This window comes from Pomacea canaliculata, linkage group LG10 (genome assembly GCF_003073045.1).
Source record: "Pomacea canaliculata isolate SZHN2017 linkage group LG10, ASM307304v1, whole genome shotgun sequence".
Lineage (NCBI taxonomy): Eukaryota > Metazoa > Mollusca > Gastropoda > Architaenioglossa > Ampullariidae > Pomacea > Pomacea canaliculata.
In genome coordinates, this window is record NC_037599.1 from 1,923,421 (window position 1) to 1,942,283 (window position 18,863).

At 45.2% G+C, this 18,863-nt stretch overlaps 1 protein-coding gene across 1 annotated transcript in view; it reads left to right on the forward strand.

Moving 5' to 3' along the window:
- LOC112573132 (phosphatidylinositol 3-kinase regulatory subunit alpha-like) overlaps window positions 1-18,863 on the forward strand; it is a 116,264-nt gene that overhangs the window by 6,177 nt on the left and 91,224 nt on the right.

Here is an 18,863-nt window from a genome sequence, read left to right on the forward strand (position 1 = left end):
TCTCTTGACAAACAGGTTTCAGTGTTCATTGTCAAAATATTAATTTCTCTCACAGTGAGATAAGCCTGACTGTTAGTTTTTTTAACCTACCTTTTAATATAAAAGTGAAATTAAAATCTCTTTCACGTGTGTAGCACAACCACGTACTATGACGTCTTCATAATAAGTGGAAGGAAAAGTACATTACAGAGAATGTGCCTTACTTACATGGCATGTTCGCTTGTTCACATTTGCCAAAAACATGCAAGGAATATAATGATTAATTCCATATTTGTAACGTAGACTCCTTCATTCAGTGTTCATTCCTTTGTCACCAAAATGGCATGGTGTTTGAATGTACAGTACAAATTTCAAAAGCTCATTGAGGGCAAAATTGATAGTGTCACTGATTTAAATGGCCTTAAATGCATTCACTGGAGTGTTAATTCATTCTAAACAAATATTGAATTGCTATGTCATGTGTTTTATCAGATTGGTCTAACCCTGTTGGAATTTAAAAAGTACAGCAAATCTGCAGGTAATGCATTGGGAGCTTTGTGAGTTCTTCATGCAGTAGAACATGTGTGTTTTCATCTGGATATAGCAAACATGTGATTTATAGCATATGATAGCACTCATGAAGGAGAATGCTCTCAGTGTTTGAGACAACGAGACATGGACAACATACAAAGAACACATGAATAAACAACAGTACTGATCAGTAATAACAGAACAGACAAAGAAGATGTAAAGAGGAATTGGGTAACATACAGCAAAATGGTTGAGAGTGTTGTGAATCTGCAGAGGAAGACGAGCAGACAGACTAGTCATTAGACGAAAAAATAAAAAGAAAATGTTATATTGCTGCTGTATACCCTGTAAGGAATTTTTAAAAAAATCATTAATCCTTTTGAATCAGCTGCCTGTGTACGGAAAAACATTTTTCTGCTTTTTTTATATATATATATAACATACAAAAGCTGGTGTGTTGTTTGTTAATTGCCTCTCTTCAGAAAGAGTTTCTGTGTTCATATAATGTCACCATAACCTAGTCAGCCTTTTGTGTTTGGCCAGGTCATACAACATTATCAGTGCAGTGGTTAGCCCATTTATCTTTAAAAGCAGAACCATTGTGTTTGTGTATCAAGCAATGTTTCATAATAATAATGTGGGAATAACTTAGTAATAGAAAAATGAAAGCATTCACACTTTTTTGTGACACTTAATCTCATTCATTGTTGAGCATGAGAGGCTTTTCTTTTGATGATGTGAACAAAGCAAGCCCTTAAAAAAGAGGTAAGTGCTCATTGGCTGGCAGGAGCTTGCTGAACCACTTTGCAGGTGCTAAAGTGGAACTCGTGTGCATGAATGGATCTCGCCTCAAAGCAGTTTAAGAAGACTAGGATGGGGTGTTCAGGGATTTAACATTATCAGTGGTCAATTTGGAAAAGATATCAAGAACCTTGTTTAGATTTTTTTATTGTTATATCTTGTGCAGTACAGTGTGCTTTTGAGAGAGCTCTACAGCAGTGGTTCTCAAAGTGTGGTCTGCCGACCACTTGAGGGACACATGCATAAGTCAGGTGGTCCACGGCTTACAGTCATCATATGTCAGCAAAAATGATGTTTATCATCTTAAAATCTCATCAAAATAACTACATTTATCGCATTAACATTCTAATTAATAAAGATCTTTACGAATTATGTAATTTTATATAAACCTATTACTATACTACTTTCACAAAAGTACATTTCGTTCTGAATTGTAATGAAACAAATACGGCAGTTTAAATTTGAAATTCATGGTACAGAGTTATTTTAGGCCTGGTGGTGCACCATATTTTTTTATTCTAGTTAAGTGATCTGCAGTCTGAAATACTTTGAGAACCACTGCTGTACAGCACCAGTTTTCAGTAACTTTACATGTCATAAATTGTATTGATTTGACACAGATCGGTATATTTTAGAGACAGGTGTCACGCTTGATGAGCTTGTCTTCATTGCTTTTAGGCTGGTTCTACACTGAGTAGATAAGAGAGGAGAACAAATTTTGATTGCTGTACGCAGCATTTGCTTGAAGTGAGTCATCAAGGTGTAACTGTATCTTTATGCTCAGTGACATTATCATCTTATACAGACTGCTCAAGTGCAGCATTACGGATCCACAAGGCCAGTTCATGTGGCAGACAGGCAGTGCTGTCATGTGAGTCCTTGTAACCAACACTTACGCTCATTCCCTCCTGACTCCCCACACCCCCATAGCCCTATGCTCTTAGTGGAAGAAATTACCCACACATAAAAGTATGGCCACTTAAAGCAAGACATTTGTCAACCTAGCACCTTGCAGACTGGTCATAACAGACAAAAGTAGAATGCTTTAATTCACCAAAGTGAACATAGGTTATAGTTTACTAAAGACATTAAAGATGGGTGGGATTTGGGAAGTTTGGCTCCAATTGACCCCAGCCAGAGAAAGGCAGACTAAACTCACCATGAAGAACATGCCTTGCTAATGCTGATTCCTAGAGGTGTGCTGGCTACAGAATGAGCCAGCAAAGTCTAGCATGCTAAGGCTGTTGTTGTCATATATTTTACAGATTTTCAAATAAACTTTTGGATAGTCAGTACATTGGTGTTTTTCGCCAGTACGGTTAAGATTAGATGCCCAAAGCTTAAAACTCATCTGGAGTGCATTTTGCTTGATCTGCATGTGGCACCTGCTTACATCGCCAGCATTGCATAAATACACCATTGCTGGATCTGTGTAGAAACACCATTAGCCATGCCTTCAGCTAACTTTTTGTTGTTTGTGAAAGTTTAATCTAGCTGCATGTTGTCTAGTGGGCAGGCCTTTCAACAGTGTAGGAGAATTGATGCCTGTTCCTTACTGCACAGAAAAGATAGCTGACATTTCCCTTCAAATGAAAAGAGGTCGGTATCAGTTTTTTATAGAGACTTTATGGTCCCAGCACCCTGTCAAGAACAACTGCACAATGTTGAAGACAGATGCCATATGCTGAAGTGGTCGTCTTATGTGGGTAACTCATGGCATTTTGTGGCTAATAAAATCATCTGTGCAGGCTGAATTTTACATTCTCAACAAAAAAGAGAGGGGAAAGATTTTATTTAAAAAAAAAAAAGCAGATGCTTGACCTTGGCTGATTTAGTGTAGGATTTGTCAGCTGTGCAAAGTGCTGCATTAACCCATATTCTGCTTAATACATCTTCATGCTGAGTCAGGGACAAACACTACATCGATAAATTTCATGCTCAGGGAAACAAAGGCAATTTTTTTAAAAAGCAAAGAAGCTTCAGACAAATTAAATGTTTCTCGCTAAATTGCTTCTGACTCGTATGTATGCGTTTAGCTTGTGTAAGGTTACCAGTAAATGAAGTGTGTTCAGTGTCCACCTTTGTTATAGCTTACTCGATGTGTATTTTGAACAGGTAGTTACACGGGGTAGGTACCACAGTGTGGGCAATGTTAGTGTGCTTGGGAGCAGAAAGTTGCTGGTTCGATGCCGTCTCTGACATGGATGGCAAACTCCCCTTCCTCACCTAGCAGTTAAGAGAAACGGGTACCTGATTTATGGTAGATATATCGGAAAGAGAATGCAAGCACGCACGCGCGCACACACACAAGCACGCACGGGCTTATTCTCAAGCTGTATCGCCCATCAGGTAGGTAACGGTCTGTTATTTTTAGAAATCGACGGCAATCCACAAGAGAGATGGATTGTTTATAGGCTGTCGGGTGGCTTAATGGTGATGTACCGGAGGCGAGGACAGCCAGACTAATGATGCTTGGGAAAGAAGAGAGTGATTATGTTTTCCTCTAGCTTAATGAGGACGACATACAAAGCCAGTTTAAAAAGGTCAGAACATATCGCCGGCACTGAAGTAAAGCAACTAAACAGCTTCAGCCAGCTGACGATAGCTGCCTTGGTGGTATCGACTTACCACCCCACCTCTACCCCGACTCACACGTTGGGTCCACGTGTTGCTGGCGCGTGGCAGCTGCTTACTCGGTACAACCAGTTGAGTTGGAGGACTGCGCAGCTCTCGTCCCCTTTCCCCCATAATCCCACCGGATCCAGAGATGCTGATGATGGCATGGCAGACAGCACGTTTTTAGAAGGCATTCCACGCCCACCGGGGAACAGGAAGAACCCAGGAGCCAGTAATTTTATTTTTTTTTTTATGTAACGGTTATGTGCGTGCGCGTGTGTGACCTATTGACAGACTGGCCTGGCAGCCGGACACGTTTGACTTGCAAAATAAAATAAAAAGGCCTTTCCCCATCATAAAGTGGACTAACTCTCTCACCTCACCCGTTATTGTGTGGGGAACACGCGGGGCTACGATAGATGGACGGCACGTGCGCGCCGGAGGGCTGGGAGTGACGTCAGCGGGGATGCTGGGGCTTGACTGCGAGTGCAGGGCGGACACGCTTGTTGTCGTCGTCGTCACCGTGGTTGCAGTGTCTTGGCTGTGTACCCGCCACCATTTTCTCTATTCATTGACACGCTTGTGGTGGTGGTGATGGTGGTGTTGGGGTAGCTGGCAATGTTGGTGAGGCTGTTACGACCCTGTCTTGCATAGTGTTGCGTCCGTGGGCTCCTCAAGAAGCAGATACTGTAGAAGCATTTGTTAGGGTGTGATGCAGATCAGATAGGATTCAGACTTCCCGTCCATGGCGCTTGTACCTCTATTCCACCTCTTGCCGAGTCTTTAATTACGTGAGGGTAGGAACAGCTTGTTGTCCACACAATGCGACATTTAAATGAGGGTGTGTCAGCCGGATTTTTTTCTTGGCCCACAGTTTGTGCGAGAAAAGTATGTAGGTGGCATGACTACTGGGGAGGACAAGCCCACCTGAAGCGAAATGACTCTTGAAACAAAAAGCTGCTGCTGAACATCGGACATATTGCTGAGACAACCTCAGAACATCGCAAGTTCTCAGTAAGTTTTCTGAGGACAGAGGTCGACCTTAGGTCGCACACGGCCATAAAAAGTTGGTTATTCTTACAGCAACGCCTCACTGTGGCATCGAGGCTGTCACCTTCCCTTCGGATGACCTTTGAAAGTCAGAACTTAGTTTGTCATTAAAAAAATAGATTACATCTAGATTGTGACTGGCTAATGGTAATAAGCACCGATTGTATGAATTATTTTAAAGAGAGAGAAGAAGAAGAAAACACAAGCTTGGTGTGAGCGACTAGCACATTTCACAGTTGCGGAAATCCAAGACTGGTGACAGAACTCAGACTAACCCGGGTACAGATTGTACAGTCGACCCACCCTACTGACGTCACCGTCAAGGGGAGGGAAGCGGCTTTTTTGACAAATGCATGCGACTAAGTAAAAGTCTGCCAGCGCATTTTTTTTGTTGCAGGTAAATCCGGCTGTGACAATTACCAATTAATATTGCTGTTGATAAATGGTTTGGATGTCTCGGGGGATAGGCGACACGAGCTTTGACGCATTTGAAAGAAACAAAGTCATGCTTGAGCTGCCTTGTGCTACCCTGCTTGGGTGGAATCATTTTTAAAGCAGCAAATCTTTTGCCGACAGCCAGAATGTTAATGTGTGGCATTACCAGCGTGTCACTAGAGCAGACGCAGTAGGTTGCAGCAATAAAAATGAAATACATAATGTGAGGAATAAGACTGTTGTAACATTAAATCACCTGCGGCATTAAAAGAAGCGACCTGACAGAGGTTTGATTATTCCACCTTTGCCGCGACATCATGTTTTGAAAACACTTCGTCTGTACGTGCGTCGCGGTTGGCTGGACAAACGGTTAGTGACTCTAGAATGACAGAAACAGAAGTGCAAAACCACAGATGAACTTTATTTCTCCTACTAGAAATGTACGAACAAACATTTAAGTCCACGTCAGCTACCAGCAAGCGAGGCACAGCAAAGCAGCTTCCTGGCGAACAGTGCGAGAGATGCTGAGTTCGTTCTATATTTGACCTTTTATTATCATACCTGTTTCTTCAAGATAACAGCATTGCTGAGTTGTAATCTCTCAGTTTCGGAGGAGCTCGTCAAACTTTCCTCCGTGTTGCGCAGTAAAAAGCTGGTCTGCTGCCTTCACGCGCGGTCACGTGACGCCCCCTTGAAAGAAAAGTGCGAGCGGAAAGTAGGGGCTGGGGTAAGGCAGTGGAGCAGGCGCCAGACAGGGCGAGAAGTACCCACAGCTGGCGTCGCAGGCACTTTGGATGGCATGGAGGTGTTTTACAGCTTTACCGAGATGGGTGGGGAGAGAATGGGGATGGGTGCGATGGTCAGAAGGTTGCTGAGAACACCTCACTGCCCGTATGCACAGGGCTGCATGTTGCAAGTTGGCACAATCCCTCCCCTCAATAACGAAACAAAAGTGGGGAACCCGAGGAGTTGAACAGTGGACGACTCACGTCGCACAAGTGTTTGAGCATGGCTTCTCTCATCCGAGTTTTTGAAAAACAAAATTTCCTACGACGTCTTAAGTATCGGCCCCGCTGATTGGACAATCGCCTTGTTGCCATATATCCCAAGATCACGGATTGGATGTTGTTTCTTTGATTCAAATGCATAATCCACTTATCTCCCTCTACCCGCCCACACCCCTCAAAAAAAACCTAATTTTTTCCAACAATTGTATATTCCGTCGACTTTCTTGGAGTCCAGTTTCATGTCTTGTGTCGAATTATCATTTAATGTGTATTTAATATTGTAATATTATGAATTATAAAAATATCGTTTATTATTATCACTTCATGTTGAGGTTCACTAGACGGTTTCTACCCTCAGTAGGATTGTGTATCGCTGATGGTTAAGTTGCATGCTGTGGACTTGGTGGTGCAGTTCGTGATTAGCTATGTCATTCTTTTGTCGCCATGTCCTCGCTCCTCCATGCCTGTAGCGTTGCCTGGGTCATGCGCACTCAGTCTTTTCAATCTTTTTCCTTTCTCTCCTTGGTTCCCCTCCCCACAAACCACCACCACCACCGCTCTTCTCGCTTTCTTTCGTCTTCGACAATGGCATCCGACAAACCGTGGTGATGTAAGCTAATATTTTCCCCTCGCCTCCCCCTAAAGGCATTTGAGCAAGGGTGGGCGGGTGGAGTGGCACACTGTTGTCTGCCCCTGCTTCTCTAACCCATGGTGCGCCCAGAGCGGGTCCCTGGAGCAAGGTGACTGTGACACGATCGTCGATGATTGCTAATTGGTGGCCGCGCTGTGGGGTGAGGCCATCACATTCCGCTACATTGAAACAATATAGACTGGAGAGGTAATGGATGTCGTCTGATGTGCACTTTCTTAGCTTATCTTTCTCCCTCCTCCTCCCCACCAACAGCCATCTCCGTTCCCGATATTCACCTCCCACACGCACATCCCTCGCTGCAAGAAACTGGCTTTGAAACTGGGGTCTTGAAGTTTTACGGCGGATTGCGAAAGTATAAGTGCACCCTGTGTTTCGAAGTTAATGTATAATTAATGGTAGAGTGTGGTGTGGCCATGTCGCCCGGCGCGACACCGAGTGTCACACCGTCCTGCAGGTAGGGCAGGTGTTGTGTCCTCGGCCAATGAAAAGTCTTGTGCCATCCTTGTCCCCCACAACCTCCCGGATGGTAGACCCAGGTCTACTCTCAGGGTACCCTATGTGGTGGTGGAAGAAGATGTGAAAGGAAAAGTTCGTTGGAGACTGTGTGGACTGACTGGTCGTTGTTCACCACCTCAAGGCCGAGGTAGCCAGTCTCAGCTACATTGTCTGACCAGGTTCCCTTCCTTCCTAACATCTCTCCGACGACCTTTTGAATTACCTTTATTACTTATTAAGTTTATATTGTTATTGGTGTTCTTGTACAACCTGTGTCATGCTTGTCACCCTGTGTAAGCAGTGTAACCTGTCGCCGTGATGTAGAGCCACAAGTTGCTGGCACGGCGTGAAACTCAAACAATTTTTTTAAATTCTTTTTACTAACTTTGTATTTTGTTCCAAAACTAATCACACAAAAGGGAAATATTTGTTCCTTTGCGCCGTCTCAAAAAATAAGACCTTTAATGATATCAAAGTCAGCAACACGCTAATTACGAGAATCGAGTGAAGCGAAAAAAATTGTTAATGTTTCCCTTGGATCTCGTGGATGTCTCAGTACTGCTGACAATGTATTCACAGGGGTGGTATATTTTACTTTCGTCTGTTTGGTAATGCTTCCGATGGTATGAGTTAGATTCAGTTTGAGTGTTACGACTTTATTTGTTTGTGAATAGGTTGAGGTTTTCTTAGTTCATTTTTTACACACGTCGACTGTGAACATTTTTTGATGTTTCCTGCTTTGATTTAATCAGTTACATCAGTTTTAAAATTGAATCTTCTATGATGAATATTATTGTCATTATCGTCGTCGTCGTCGTCATCCACTGTCTACTATATTTTGCTGTTGACTTTCAGTAGGACCTTAAAGATGTCGATGGGTTCTTGAAACTGCCACAAAGTGAATCGACGTGTAACGGAGCGAATTGTTGCCATGGTTTAATTGATGTACATGTAAACACAAGTTTTCTATTTTCACGTCACAGAATCAATACCAAACTTCTAAATAAACACCAGAACGTGAGAATACCCGGAACGGTGAGTCAGTGGATTGAAGAGGCGGGGATGGGGCAGTCTGCTCACGGGATGCTGGGATCAAAGACAATAACCTGAGTCCCACCTGCTGTCGATCCTCCTCCCACCTGTCTCCGTTGTCGAGTGTGTCACACGTCGCCTTGCTACCCGTCAGACGAGGTCACAACAGCAGCACGGCACCCTGTCGGTCTGTTTGACTGCCTTCCACATGACTTCTTCAATTGTATAGGAGAGGTCAGTAGGCCATGAAGCATGAACACAGAGCTCTCGTCTCCGCCACAGCAATCTTTCCCCCTCACTACCACCCTCCAACAATTGGCTTGTGTCTTTTTTTTTCCCCGGCGAAACGCATGTTGCTGAGCAGCACACCTCGGGGTCATCCGCAGGTCACGAGGTCAGGAGCGCGCAGAATCTGCAGCCTTGGCAGCAGCTCTATATCATGGCCGCTCATGGTCTGCTAGACAGCCTCCAGATGTCGCCAGGGATTTTAGGGGAAGTGTGGAAAGGGGTGTAAGTAACACAGGAGAGGTCAGTGAACCATAAAACAGAAGTTTCTTCTTCATCCCCTCCATCTCGGGGTTGTGTGCAGGTCATGGCATTTTGACGGCTTGCCATCCTGCAACACGCGGGCTCTGTGGACTTGCAGCAAGATGTAGGGAAGGAAGTGTCCCGGCTAACAGCCATTTCCACCCGCACCCAACCCTAACCATTGCCCCACCCACAAGCGTCGACGCCGCCTACCCGTATCACTGCACAGCAGAGGGCGCGGCGACTTCATTCCTGGGCGGTGTCGAGAGTTGAGCGGGTAGCTGGAGCTGCCCCTCGTTGTTCAGCCCCCTCCTCACCCCTATCTCAGCACCAGACTAGTTGGTCCCAGTCCTTGTGATGTAATAAGACGGACGTGCGTGTCTGGGTTAGGAGGGTAGGATGGGGTAGACAGGAGGCAACGTGGGTAGATGAAGACAACAAATCCACGGCGACAGACGCACCTGACAGGTAGACATCAGACCTGCCACAGGTAGTGGGCCGAGTAAGTTGAGGTGGCGGTAGGGGGCGGGGTAGGTCACGACTGTGGAGGGCCTAGGGAGCAGTGGCGGGTGGTGACAATAGGAGACGCGGAGCACGATGACCGACTCACCCATATCTGCTAGCTCCTCCCACTCCCTCCCCGCCCCTCCTTGCCTTTCTTGAAATCAAGCGTTTCTGTGTCTTCAGCCACAATGTAGAGAAAAGCGTTTGCATGTGCGTGTTTCTGAGTTATTTTTGTAATGTTTTCAGTAATGTTTTGTAGAGGATACATCGTGGTTTATTTGTTGTTTTGTTTGTTTGTGGAGAGAATATATACCCATTTCTTTGATGTTTGTAAAGGCTGCGTGTTTCCAGGCATGTTTGCCGAGAATGTATGTGCATTTAGTCTTGGGTCATGGGTCATCAGCCATGTTTGTGTGTGATGTCATGACAACCTGTAGCCGGGTGCAGGGTAGGCCGATATAGTGTTATGACTGCTGCACATGAAGCATCCAGCTGGCGGGTAGCGGGCTAGTGTGTGCCAGTACCCGGTGTATGTCAGTCACTGATATTTCTGATGTACCACGTGTTGCCGGAGGAGCAGGCAGACGGTTCTGTGAACACGTGGTATCAGACTCGTCAGGTGAAAAGCTACCAACGGGACACCTTTCATGGCCTGACACTGTCGTAGCTCCCACACGAGGAGCTTGCAGTTTGTTTAATCTCTGGCTTGGACGGCCTCTCAGTCTTCTTTGACGAGGTAGTCTTGGTGTTGCTTTGTGTCCAGATTCACCTTTGGTCCTTCCACTTCAAAAGCTGCTCTGATCTTTAAAGGAAACCTTTTGTTGTGTATCGCAAACTGCTTCAAAGTGTCCGGGAATGATTTCTGACTGCTGCTGAAAGGGCAGTAGGTGTTCACACCGGTAAAGAGAAAACAAACGTGGAGAGTTCGGTGCCTGGAGTGGGGGACAGGCCAAAGAATGGATATTTTTGGCGAAGGAGTGAAAGTAGAAATAAACTGAATACACCGGTTGTGGTGTTCCACGCGGAGTCAGCAAATCAACAAACTCTGTAGTTCGGTCTTGTCAACATGATATAAACATCAGAGCTCAACTACATGTGGTACTATGTTGACAAATGCTTCTATGATGCTCCACTCGAGCATCTTAGACATAACTAAAGTAGCATTAACTGGAAGTTATGACTGGAAGACAATGCAGGTGATAGGTCCGTGTGATGTAACACAACAATATCACATATCACACCTGTGGTAAGATACCTCAACACCTCTTACAACCTTTAGCGCCAAGATGCACGGTCTTGTCAAGCACGACCTCTCCTACGATACACACTTTAGAGTTAGAGAAAAGTCATGGCACACAGAGACAGAGAGAGAGAGCGGGGTGGTGTGTGTTTTGAGAGACAGGAGTGGGTGACAATGGAGCGCCGTCACAAACAACATGCACACTCCCTCCAGTACTGCAGAAGCGTCCAGTGAGCATGCGCACGAGCAGCAGCCAGGCTCCTCCCGCACCATGACCCCCTCCTGTACACAGACACCTACGTGACCGGACATTGAACTCAGGCAGCGGGCCACGTACGGCCGTGGTGAGCGGTTCATCGTGACTCGCCTAGCGAGACCCCATCACTCGGCCTCTTCATCTGTTGTCAGGCTGCGGCACGCGCATGCGCTCGCCAGTCCAATCTGGGGGAAGGAAGGAGGGAAGAGGCAGAGGAGTGGATATCAGCCATACTTCGCCCTCCCAACTCCGAGAGTGGTTTGGTGGGTTTGGATGGGGAAGAAATGTAAATGTTGGACTTGTATTGAGGCTGGTAGACGTTTTCAGGTAACAGGTGAGACGTGGTGGTCGAGTCGGCACACTCCTGCAGCACGACTAGGTGATCAGATGATGTTTGATGTGCGGCCACCCGGCTGTTGTTCGCTGATGTCAGCAGTTTGGACGGACAACGCCACACGTGGTTGAGATTTTCATGAAGCGGTCTTGATTTGGACATCCACCGCAACTGCACACCGATCCTCCCAACTTGTTTGCATGTGAGAATTAAAAAAAAAAACACCCAATACTTTAAGTAGCCATGTGTAGCCAAGTAGCCACGCGGCAAATCTTGCCAGCATGTGACCACCCGCACACACACACACACTTTGTCCTGTGACATCAGCCGTTGGAGAATCGTTGAAACATTTGAAGTAGCTGTGATTTTGTTTGTTTTTTACTTGTCCACGTTTGCCTCAGCTGTGAGAGACACAGAAGAACTGTTGCCCTAGTGTGCGGTAACTGACGGGTATTAGTACACACAGGACACGGGTACTGATCATACACTCTTCCCTTCTCACCTCTGAACTCTTTGAGGTCGGGGCCTTGTCATTATGGGGTGTGCATGAAGGAGTGCGCGACAGAGAGAGAGAGCACGCGCATGTGATCGTCAGTGTACGTGTGTGTGTGTTAAAAGACAGCGCGCAGTAAGGAAGGGTGTGAAGTTGGAGAACAGAAATATTGTTTGTCAGTACAGAAAGTACCGAAGCTGTTGACCTCACAGAAGTGCTTCGTTGCCTTGTGCCTGGCAGTCACCAGAAATGTCACAAACAGTCTTGAGTCGCGAAACTCTCACTCTAAAGCCCACCCCTCTCACCCTCTTGGACTGCTCGTTGGTGAGAGAAGGAAGAAGACCTCGGGGATGTGTGGAACTGGCTGTGGAAGCACGATAAGCAAAGAAACACTTCCGACTGTGTTACAGAGATGAGATGATGATGATGATGATGATAATGGTGGTGGTGTCATAAAATGTAATGTCGGTGCCTGATGCTCAAAATTCAGTTCCATGCTCGGGTAGGAACGCGTGCACCAAACGGTAACCAGGGGAGCTTTGCTCAGCTTCAGTGCGCATGCGTGCCGGCCTGGTGCTCCACCGGAAGTGCGACCTGAGGTCGGCGGCACGATGTAGGCTGCAGTGTGGCCATGCGTGTTAGGTGACCTAGGTCTTTTATGATGATGAGTAGTTGAACACCACGAAGTGGGTCACGTCGCTGACCTACTTCAGTCGGGTGTCTGCGCACTAGGATAGCGACACCATGTACCCTGCGTGACAAGCGCCTTGGAGAGAACGAAGAGGCTAAATCGGGTGGCAACACTTGTGTGCTACGGGCCATTTGAATATTTATAACACGCGGGGCGTACAAAATTAGCAACTTCACGGTGAGCCTGCTTTATTTGCTCAAGCCCTAGTTTGGCCGCAGTGTGAACATGTGTGAACTTGTGTGAACTTGTGCACGTCCACCTCGGTCATTGCCCCCAGCCTGGCTCTGTCGTAATACCGCGAGCATGTGTGTCTGTCCTGTCATGTACTCGTATGTGTTCTGTCTTCTCCTTATTGGTGTGTTTTGATTGTCCATCAAAGTTCGCTTGATGATTCTCTCAGTATAAATGTGGGTTGCTGTAAGAAAAGCCAGAGATGTAGTGGATTTCGAGTCCCGCCCTCGGTTGCGTTGGCAGGAGCAGACAAAATGCTTTCCCGGGCCTTACACACGGCTGGCTGACCGGACCTTCCCCATCCCTGGGGTAGAGGAGAGGTTACACAAGAGTGATGTGTGTTTGGGCTCTCTGTCTCTCTTTCTCTCGTGTTTGAAGAGCAGGGCGAGGAGAGGGGATTAGAGAGTTCAATTGAAAAAAAATTTTTTTTTTAAAGAATTGATGGTTCCAGATTGTAAACAAACGACCAGAACAAGTGAATATTAAAATTCGCTGACTCATCTTTAACCCTTAGCTGACTGTTCATAAAAGTTTCAGACAAGTACGGGTACAGAATCCGATAGTCCTGTGGCTGTAAGAGTCTGATGTGGTTGAGCATGTCTAGGGCGGAACCTGATTCTCTTCCTCCTCCGCCTTTTTTTGCTGAAGAGTTCTTTGTAAAACAAACCATCAAAACTGTGGTAACATTAATAATATTATAATTATGCACTTTGATATGACTTACAAAACACAATCCTCGTACATGTACTTGGTATTTGCCCGGCGTCCTTTGACTACCCCATTATATTTTTAAAAAACACAAACGAGCACGCATGCACGGACGCACGTGCTAGAGAGGTAGAGGGCCTGGTGTTAGTCGTGTGGAAATATTTTTGGTGTGAACAACGTGGCGACTGTACACAAAGTGCACATTGGCATGGCAACGTGTCGTCACGTGCATGTAAATGTGTAGCGCGTGCTGGCAGTGCACACATCACTTGCCATCCATCGTCTGTCCTGGCGGACTTCATGCACGTCGTCACGTGCAGCCACATCGTCGTCCTCGTCTGTACTGTCACCCACTGACTTCCCCAATGTTTCTCTTTTTGCTGGATTGGGACTTAAACTGTCTATCCATTCGCACAAAAGGTAGACGCATCGATGACAGGGTTGTGGGAAAAAGCAAGCAGGTAGGGTATGTGTGTGTGTGTGAATATGAGGGAGAAATAAATGTTTCTGTAACGGGTGTATACTGGTGTTTGTATACATAGTTGTGAATATTTACTCGTCTTATTTAAAATGCACAGTGCGACTGAAGCATGTGTGTGTGCGAATAATCGCAAGGCCCTCAAAGGTGGGAAGAACAAAGCATCATGAATCTTGTAATGAGGGTGGTCGCCACCCACCGCACCACCAGCTGCTGATGTAGGGACTCCCGTGGACATCGTACCCGCTTGATGAACACCGTGACAGCTGGGTGGTGCTAGGCAGGGGTTGACTGTCACACCGGTCAGCAGGCAGTTGAGGAGGGTTGGTCACGTGACTTGACAGCCAGCTGCAGGCCAGCTGTGTGACGCGCTTGCTGCTGTTTGACATCAGTTAATGCCACGTTATTAAATGGCGTAAATAATTAATAAGTATACTTAGGAAAAAAAAAACAAGAAAAATCAATAGGCAAGAAATTATTTATTGATATGCCTCATCTAGTCCAGCTATTACTGGAACAGCTGTCTGGTCCTGTTATATTGTTATTTTTATGTGCATGTTGAGTGTTTGTATTTGTGTTTGCACATGGCTGTGAGTGCGGTATATTTGATATCATATCTGATGACATTTAATGTAGTGTAGTATTTACAGCACGTGCCTGATTGACTTTGTAAACGCTTCTTACGTGGATGTGTTAATAAGCATTACTCCCTCGAGAGTAAGAAGAATGAAGAAAATACTTTTTTTTTTCTCGTTCCCTGCTGCTTCTACTTCCTCAAATTTACACACGTCTGCTTCATCGTTGGAAGACACTGCATTGGAAGAAACGAGTATACTCTGCTCTTTCTTTAAGGATTTACCAGTCTCTTCCTCCTGCTTCTTCTCGTCCTGTTACCTGTTCTTAGTTTATCTCCTTCACACGCCGGTCCTGATGCTGGCGAAGAATTCCTCCAGTCTCTACTCTCCTTCTTATGATATCTTATCTCAGTCCCTGTTTGCCCCATCAAGAGGGGTTTTTTTTTTCAGAGGCTGAGCAGAGCAATCAGTTTCTAGCAAATGCCAGAATAATCAGGCTAATGATAACCAGCTTTAGTTGCGGAATAATTTGGAATCTGGGGAAAGACCACCCCACCACCACCACCCGCCTGTCGGTATGGCGGGTGTAGTGACGACTGCGTGTAGTGGGTCAGGACTGCGGCCCACTTACCTACATACAGATGCTGTACTCGTCCTTCACCACATCGTTGTAGTCGGTTTGTGGTTTGTAATACTTATGTCCACGGCTGTCAGGCTTGGCTTTGTTTGTGTGTATTACTGTCTTCTGTATGTCGATGTGAGGAATAGTGAAGGTTTGTAGTAAAGGCAGCCCCTTCTCTTTCTCTTTTTGTCTTTCTCTCTTTATCTTTCTCTCTTTCACACACACACACGCCCTATCACTACCATTTCTGTCTTTCGCGGGGAGTGAACGTTCCTCGGGAAACCTCACGTTTTCCTCCCGAGCCAAGTTTTTTTTTTTTTCTGAACAAAACAAGGTCAGTGGTTTTGCATGGCTGACTACAGAGTACGTGCAGTCGGGCAGACAGGCGGCAGACACACACACATTGTGGTAGCGGGATAATCTCACACTGTGTGAACACAGCACATGACATCTCAGATAACTTGGTACGAGATGAGTGGAGATATCTAATTGCTTGAGATGAGTGCAGATATCCTATTACTTGCTATGAGATCCCAGATGGGATCCTCAGTCCAGATGCCAGTTGAAATGTGATAACTGGGAACAACACCAATGAGGATCGCTAATAACTTGAGGCTGCGGTGCTTTGTAGTATCAGACAGGGTCTTCCATACTTGGACCTAGATACTAGGTACCATCCCTAAATAACTAGAAATTAAATCTTTGCGTCTTTGTATTGTTTATGGGATCGTTGATACTTTTTTCCTCTGTATTGCATTGAAATCTCAGATAACATGATACTTTATGTACATTTAGTTTGTACAGTTTTTATAGCGCCTGCTGATGGCTTCATGTTGTAACAGAATAACACCCACCGATTTTTTGTGTGGCGTATAGTAAATAATGGCTGGCATGGGTAACAGCATGGGTAACACCCTGTTGTCGGCTCGCCAGTCAGCTCGCTGAGTTCTGAGACAAACTTAGCAGCGACTTACAGGAGAAATAGGAGAAGCCCATTATGTTGTCCTCTTGCGACGCCTGCCAGTCGCCATGTTGCGCCTGGGACTCCTTCACCGAGAGCTTTGTACTGAGAGGTGACAAAGCCCTCTTGTCCTCAAGCTCGGGTTTCCTCGCGGGAACTGCAGTTCAAGACATATCGGATGTGGGGTCGATCTTGTTGGCACATGACTTGCCTTCCTCACGCGTGCATGTAGGTGTGGCCAGTCCAGTGATGTGACTGGTGTATGTGGTTATTATAATTAAAGTACAACAGGTCTTCGCATGATGTGCTCATAAAAGTACATGTCTTCACATCTTTGTAACGATGATGAAGGAAAAAAAAAATGGACTCCCATTAGGGTGGACTGTCTGTGTGGTGTTGGCACGGTCTGTCCATGTCCAGTGAAGCACCTTTGATCTGTTGTAGCTTCAAATAACAGTTTTGATGGACCTGAGGACATTGAGACTGTCTGTATGTGCCAACATTAACAGTTTCCTATTTAGCTAACCCTAAATACAGTAGGGTTTCCTATTTAGCTATCCCTACGGTATTTCATTATAAATTCTAGTGACAGAGATGCACTGAAGTCTTTCCAACATTCCTCTGTACTTTGCCGTATTAAATCTTCATGAGTAAACACTAATGAAAAGCCTAGACAAAATAACCTATGTTTAGAATTGTAAGCATTTAGCTTAGAGATAGCTTCACATATTTATTTGTTGTAAAATATTATACACTGTTTTGGTTACACATTTTTTTCTACTTCTCTCACCCTGTTATTCTTCAAAGTGTGATAGGCTTGTATCAGAGGATCACAACAATTAAACTTAATTGAAGTAAATAAAGTAAATACAAACCTCAGGAGGAAAGCGCGTGAGGTCATGGGGAGCATCAGAAACACAGCTGCCTGTCTGCGTGTGGTGGGCGTGGCCGGTCAGAGGTCAAGTCACCCGGCGCTAAACAACCGTGTCTGACGACAGTGATGATGTGCTGGCAAATGTCATCTATTGGAGCGAGAGGAATGTTGGTAACCCTGGGGGCAGTAAATCTGACTCCCTTACCTCCTACTTTCACTTCTTGTCAACCACCCGCTAGTGGAGCTGTACATGTGGTGATGTGGTTTACAGGCCGTGTACAAACGTTGGAAAACGGATTATCATCATCATTTGATTTCACTAGAAAACACATACTGATGACCTGATTATTTACTCACTTTATCATCTCAGGGCCTGCTCTTACAGACTTTTTCCTGAAATCTTCATTTGAAGCAGCTTACAATATGATGCTGGTCGTCATCTACATATGATACTGAAAACTGAAAACTGAAAAGTGTAAATATTCTGTTGAAAAGTGTAAATATTCTGAACAACACATGTCAGTCAAGTAAAACAGACCAGTAGGCAGGCTCAGAACTATACAGTGGCTGGTGGCAAGAACTAATCAGGGACCTTTAATCCTTTAATGACTATCACGGGCTGTGCTTTGCCATCAAGACAATGGCACTGTGTACTAAAGCTGGTGTCTGTCATTCCACACACACTTTCATTTTTCTCTTTCATTCTGTTGACTGAATAGTTTGTGCTGTCTGCTACATTTTCAGTTGCGATTGCTGATCACATGACTATTTATGGTGTAACGGTCCTACAGATAAGATTTACCTGGCTGCAATAGGTAACTGACCAAAGAATGAAAACAATTCTTATCAGCAGTTGTCTACACATCATGTTGAGATTTGGCATAATGCAAGTTTGTGACCTGTATATCAGCCTCAATAATGGAAACAATAGCAAACCTGTGGTGTTCCAACTAAATTTTGATGGGAAAAATTATGTGACTCACAGTGATGCTGTATGCGGCATCCCATTGAAATATAAATGGTTTTATTACACTTACACTATGAAACTTCTTACACGGGGTCAGCATACTCAAAATAGTTTTGGTTGTTTTTTGTTTTTTTTTGTTGCTTTTTTTTGACTGAGCTTGGTGTACAGTGTAAGTGAACAACAACCGTTCAAGGAGTCATTTCAAAACCCAGCGGGCCAACGATATCTTCTTTTATCTCAGGGTCCGGAAACTTTAATTTAGGATTCTACAACAAGGATGTGTATCGTCACACTGTATACTCATCAAATTTGACACAATCTGAAGATATCCGCAAGGCTGCTTCATTTATTTAGTTTTAACCTTGGCCGTCAGTTGATGGTAGGACTGCTTGAAACAACGGCTGTGGTACCCGCTATCTCAAGTGGGTACAGAGAGAGAGAGCGAGTCACATAGAGACACTATCTGTGTGTGTGTGTGAGAGAGAGAGAGAGCAGATATCTGTGTGTGTGAGAGAGAGAGAGAGCAGATATCTGTGAGAGAGAGAGAGCAACTCACTGTACGTGTGTGTGTGTGAAAGAGAGAGCAAGTCACATAGACATTATCTGTGTGTGTGTGAGAGAGAGCAACTCTCTGTGCGTGTGTTTGTGAGAGCGAGAGAGCAGATATCTGTGTGTGTGTGAGAGAGAGAGAGAGCAACTCACTGTGCGTGTGTGAGAGAGAGAGAGCAGGTATCTGTGTGTGTGTGAGAGAGCGAGAGAGCAGGGTTCATGACCTAGTGCCGCTGTCAGTGGGGCAGTGGGCT